Source organism: Zonotrichia leucophrys, chromosome 5 (genome assembly GCF_028769735.1).
Source record: "Zonotrichia leucophrys gambelii isolate GWCS_2022_RI chromosome 5, RI_Zleu_2.0, whole genome shotgun sequence".
Classification (NCBI taxonomy): Eukaryota; Metazoa; Chordata; class Aves; order Passeriformes; family Passerellidae; genus Zonotrichia; species Zonotrichia leucophrys.
Genome location: NC_088175.1, coordinates 4,662,450 through 4,669,072, shown reverse-complemented (window position 1 = coordinate 4,669,072; position 6,623 = coordinate 4,662,450).

Below are 6,623 nucleotides of genomic sequence, written 5' to 3'. Positions count from 1 at the left end.
ATTTGGGAAGAGTTGATTCAAATCTCAGGGGCAAAAGATTTGGTCCTTGATGTCCAAATCTGCCCCTGATACTCCAGGAGGTTGTAACAAGTGGGGCCCAGCTCTCAGAGGCTGGCAGGGCAGAGGCTGTGCCCCTTTCCCCCTCAGCCTGCCCTGCCAGGGCTCTCCTGTCGGGACACGCTCAGCCCGTGCATATCTCGCGCACTCCCACTGGCGTTGGGAGCTTCACACCAGCACCTCCCTCCCACTCCAGGATGCTGCACATCACAGGGAACCCATGGGAAGGTGCCAACCAACAACATCCTGCAGCCCTGCTCCGCAGCCTCCTCCGTAGGCAGGCCCTGCCAGGCCTTGGCGTTGCGCGACCTGATGCGGGGCACGTTGCACAACGAGGCAGGAAAAGGCTGAGATATCATTCCCTGTCTTGCAGCAGCACTAAACACCACAGCAATAAATAACCACTCTCTCAAGCCACAGTATTCCTTCACATCTCCTCAGCTTCCACATGGGATCAGAAGAATGGTGGCCAGGGGAGATATTGCCTGGCCAAAGCTGCCTGCTAAGTATCGTCAGCGGCACTTCTGAGTACAGATAAGCCTCATTATTACATGTTTATGTGCATAATTAATGTGCTTCTCCTCTACTGCCACTGTTGCAGATCCCATTAGGCTCCTGTGCTTGGTGTTCAACAGTCCCAAATCCTGGTTTAAAGCACTTAAAAGTGAAATTAGATGAGACTCCACGCAGTAAAAGGTGCTAAGAAAGGGGCAAGAGAATGACAATTATGTTTGTTTATGCCAGCTGATTATTTCTACATGAAATGATTAATTATTAGCATAGAAGGGAAATGACAATCCTGGCAATTCAGTAGAAAGAAAAGAATTTCAGGGTGAGAAAAAAGGAATCTTATTGGCAATCATTTGCTGAGAGATATGAAGTTATCACAATTAGAACAGGCAGTTGTCAATTAATCCTGCCATGCAGGAAGCTGCTGTGCTGGGGACAGTCTGTGATGAGGATTGTCTGTGCATGAATAATTACACTTGCATCTCCCAGGGGGTGTGGCTTCCTTCCTTCCTGGGTATGTTTTGGAATGGATCTTTGTGACCGGGGCCCAGTAAAGTTGGGATTTCAATGCATTCAATTCTTTCTGTGGCAAATGTGAATTTCTTATTCCCACTGAAGGGTCAGATTGGGATGACAGGATTCCAGCACCCTTGAGGCACCCAGCAAAGATCTTTGTTGAATCCTGTAGAGCTCCAGGGCTTGAGGGCATAGACAATTGGCCTGTTATCTCTCTGTCTGACAAGAGTGTGATGTGAAATAAGTCAGTTTATTTACTTGGACCACTTTGACCAAGCTCTCTGCCCACAACTATGTCACCATTCCCCACTGTTGTTTGGAAAGTTCTATATTCCAAGGACAGAAAACCGGAAATATGAGATGTTGCTAAAAATGACCATGCTACGTCAGTGCAAAGTCACACTCTGACTCTGTATGTTCAGTAGCCTGAACCAGCAAAAGCCTAGGAAATCTTGATAGATGGTCAAATAATTAGTAATCACTTCCTTTCTCATGGTTTTATGGGCCAGGACACGTAATCCTGCCAACTCTGAAAAAACAGCTGGTTGGTGAACATGAAAAATCAAGTTGCTACAAGGTTTCTGATGGCTATCACAATTAAGCATTGCAATCAATTATAAAGTTATTGAAGCAGACTTAATGCATAGCAGCTAATCTTAAATATGAACTGCTTGGCTGAAATGTTCAGAAAAAGTGAGTGATTTCGAGTGTTAGCTTCCAGGGTTTAGCCTGAAACTTCATGGTAGAGTAAAAGGTGGCTAGCATTTAATAAAAGTCAGCTAAAAACAGGGAGAGAGAGAGAAAGGAGAATTGATTGTGAGGAGATAAAAAAGTAACCATGAGACCATGCTCTCCTGAAGTTTGAAATACTACAGGGAGAGCAGATTTCAAAAGAGGACTCGGTGGACTCGTTTCTCATGCACACAACTCTGTGTCCAGTTCTGGACTCCACAGAAGGAGACAGACAAGGAGCTACTGCAGAGGGTCCAGCAGAAGACTGGAGCATCTCTTCCATGAGTAGACTGAGGAAGCTGCTTATGTTTAGTTTAGAGAAAACTCAGAGGAGATTTCATTAATCCATACCAATGTCTCAAAGGTGAGTGTCAGAGGATGGTGCCAGACTCTCTTTCATGGTACCCAGCAACAGGAGCAAAGGCCACAAACTAAAACACAAAAAGTTTCACCTCAACATGGGGAAGAACTTTATGGTGAAGATGGCAGAGCACCAGAACAGCTGCCCAGAGAGGTCTCCCTGTCTGGAGACATTCAAACTCACCTGGATATGTTCCTCTGTCACCTGCTCCAGGTGACCCTGCCTTGGCAGGGGGTTGGACTGGATGATCTCCAGATGTCCCTTCCAGCCCTGACTATTCTGTGATCATCTGATCTCCAGCTGTTATCTCAGCACACTTCTGGGACCCCTGAACTGACAGTGGAAAGTCATGGCAAAGTATAATCTACACCAGAGCTGCAGAAGTACCTCCTTGTTGTTTCCAATGAGCTTTTCCTGATGTTTTTTGGGCCAGAGTTGAAGCTTCTCCTTCCTATCAGGGTCTCAATGCAGAGATGGATTGATGCATTGATGGATCTCCCAGGACACATCTGCTTGACAGCTCACACACCATCTCTGCAGCACAACCATTGCTCTTCACATATTTTCCTTTTTGTAGCTGCTGAAGCACAGGAAATTGTACCCACAGAACCAGCCTGGAACTGTGCAAAGCCTTAAGGTCTCCTTATTCTAAAATTGTTATTAGAAGAACTGATGTGTTTAACAGTTAAACTGAAAATTTGAAATAGAAACCAGAAAATTGGTAATCTGCTGCTTGCTATTGTGCCACTGAATACAGACAGAGATCGACTTGAAAAATTCTCCCAAAAAGGGAAAAACTACATTTATTTGTATAATGTAATTTACACAGTTAGCTTCTGGAATGAACAATATGTTAAGTCAGAATAAGGAAAATGGTGAAAAGCAGTATTACACATTAAATTGGTATGTAACCTCTGTAGTGCACAGGGACACTGAAATCCATGCTTAGATAAAGCATTTGAGATACAAATCTCTCTCCTGCTAAATTGGTAACTTTGGATTTAATCAAAATTTTGTGCACACAATAGTGGCATTTCCAATGAAATGTGAATTCTTGGCCTCGTAAGAAGCTGCTAGCCATATTTTAATTTCTAACACTTCTTTATTAATCTACCCACTGAATGGCAAACCCACAATCTTTCTAAAAGTTCTTGGTTGGAAAAACATCCCACCTCATCCATTTATCTATAAATCACTTGCTGTTATTTAGGCAGTAATCTCAAAAGGCTTCCTATTTATATGAGGAAGCATTAGGCCATCTCTCAGGGTGTTTATTACTGCAAATCAAGTTAGTATCAAGCTATTATTATGCTCACATGTGACACACAGTGGGCTGCTGCATTGACAAATGAGTTTAAACCAACTAAAGTAAACATGAAGTTGCCCCATCACTGTTTGCTATGAACATATGGAATGCTGATTTCCCAGGGTGGGAGAAAATCCACTTGCAGATATTTATTTTTTTCCCCTGTTTACCAGACCCAAAAATATTAAAAGTACTTTCCAAGATGTGTCAGATTCTGGGTCTTTCTTTAAGAAACTTCCAGCCTAATTTTAGGTGAACATTAATGAGTAAGAGTAGGAAATTGGTGGGGAAATAACGAGGAACATAGAAACAATAAGCAGAGACAAGCTCAATGACCATGCTTAGTTTTAGTGCTGGATTTAAGTCCAGAATTGTCAGATAAAACATACACGGAATAATACTTTGGGTTGTCCTATGCCCTTCCATAATGTTACCTGTGGAATAAGGAACTAGCAGGGAAATATTGGGAGCTTTTACCAAACAAGTGTGGGTATATTGACTGGTAATAATGATAGCACCTTCCAGTCATTTTTCATAACTCTATTTTTTCAAAGCAGAACCTCCCTGAAATATAATCCTCCTCTCATTACCAAGCATTCATGATCTTCCATATTCTGCCATGCAAAGAGCACAGCCTTTTATGTCCTCCCACAAGCTTGCCCTTCATCTTCACTTCCTCCCAGACCAGCTCTTTGTCTCCTGCAACCACCCCTGGCGTTATGTCTCCTTTTGTGCTGCCCTCTCTCTTTGACACCATAAGGTGACTGGTATTTGCTTTCCCCATCCAAGAAAATTCTGTCCAAGGGGCTCAAGCCATCATGTTCCACGTTACATGTGCTGCTCCTCCAGGTTTCAGGAGTGTTGGTGCAGTCAGAGAGCTCTCAGTACCCAGGGTGGGAGGCCATGCTGGGAGGTACCACTGTCCTTTTCAGTCGGGTCCCACTGATATGAACAATATTTAGTTTAACCATCACTACAAACAATGGACTAATTACTATTCCTTCTAATACTCCTCATTTCCCCCCTATCTAATTTCAGAACCAATTCCATTACTTTAATGCTTCAATCACCTTTCACAGAGGAAGAACACCACATTGCTCATGCCTTGGCTAGTGCTGCCTGTCCATTTCCACTTTTGGGCACCTCTACTCTTCTACCTTTCAAACCCTTCAGCCTGTTCTCTGAGACTCTACCTAGTGAAGGGAGAAAGCAGGATGTTAACTTTCTTACTTCCATAATTGAGGGTAGATGGGTGAGAAACAGAACCTACTAAATGCTTATATAATTAAATGTTTACCCATTCACTGTAAAACCACTGACACTTATTAAAAAGAAGTTGAAAGCAGGAGATGGTTCATCCTGCCTAAAGACCATACAGGTTCTGGTACCTCAGAGAAGCCTGGCTGCCTCAGACAGGTCCCCCCTTATTGCTCAGAGCCCTTTAGGGGCCATTTGCCACGTGTGCCTGACCCAGGACCATAACAGCAATGAGGATTATACATCTCACCAGTGCAGGAGCAGGCTCTGACTGGTTTGGCTGGAAAAGACTCTTGAACCAAGCCAGTATGGACAGTCAGGTTATTATTTAGCTGGGTGGTATTGTGGAGCTGTGGGTGTGGGTGTGAGCTTGTGTTTGTCAGAGGGAGCTGAGAGTTGCCAGTGCAGTCCATGAAGGATTATACATAAAATACAGCCCATGCAGTCATGCTGCACATGCTGTACACATCCCTGGCAGGGGTGGACGACCTAGAACACTGTGTCACAGCACAAATGGGTGTAAAGAGAGTCTTGCTTCCACAGATCTCCATGGATGCCAAGGACAGAGGTGTCCTTTGAGTGAACACACAAATAGTGCACTCTCCTTTATCCAAGGCAAGCAAATATCCTTTTGGGAGAAAGAGAAGGTCCAGAAATCCCCTATGGTCTTGGCTATCTGGAAGAAAGCACAAAATTAAGCTCTGGGTTTGAGTGTGAGAGGGCAGAGCAGAAGAGCAGGAGCTGGCTTTACCAAAGCAGACTGAAATGCCTCCAGCCTAGATCCAGGGAGCTTCCTCAGCATGAGGTTTGCATAGGCTCTAGAGCAACCTGTTCTGGTTCCAGCACTCCAGCTTCTGGTGCAGCACCACGTTCACACGAGCTGCGCACAGCCACAAGGCCTCCTCCCTGCTCTGCTGCTCTGGGATGCCTCCTGCACGGGCATTTCTTCTGGGACCGCTTCAGTCTCCTATGTATTTTTAAAGGGCCAAAGATCATAGGATCTGGAGCACCAAAATGCATAAACAGCACTCAGTTCTTTAAACATTCAAAGCACTATATAAACATTAGTGAAGCCTCATAAGATGAGGTAGGTAAGCATTATCTCCCTCTCAAGGTGTGGTAAAGCGACTTGGCTGAGGCCAGAGGCTGAGTCACTGGCAGAGCAAGGTTTACCATCCGCATCTTTTTGAAATGGTGTGTCCTGGGCTGGCTGGAGAGAGCAGCATGCGGTCAGGCAGTGCAGGCAGCCTGGCACCACCAGCAACCAGCATCCCCACTGCCACCATGGGGAAGCCAGCTGTGGGGTTACATTAATCCCCACCCTAAGGTTACAGGGCGTTGCACTCACCCCAACAATATGGCTCAAAACCTTCGTGAATTGGGTTTCACTGCTAGCCTGTCAAAGTTCAGGGTGTCCTCCTTTCCTGTTGGCTGTCCAACACCTCTGAACATCAGAACCTTTTCCACATTTTTCAGTTCTGGCTTCTTAGTCCTTCCTTTCTGAAACCAAGGTCAGGGACATTCAGAAAGTGGAGCAGAAAGTGACCACTGGAAAGGTCTGGTGCTTTCCAGTGGTGGCTCTGTTTTCCAGAGGAAACAGCAGCATTGCTGTGGGGATACTGGGGGAAAATAGGGCAAACCCAGTCACTCAGGTACAGCAAGTGTTTTCTCGTGTCATTTACAAAAAACTCCCTCAAACTACATTAAAGACAATCAATCTGACAACGAACATCCCAGATTAGAAATGGGTACCTGTGCTACCTTTCAGGAGGGCTGGGCAGCACATGGCAACGTTGCCAGCTCACCCAGGGGTGTCTGACAGCTTTTACAGATTTCCTTCCCATCTCAGAGAATATTGGCCAGCGGGAAAGAGGAGAAACCCGG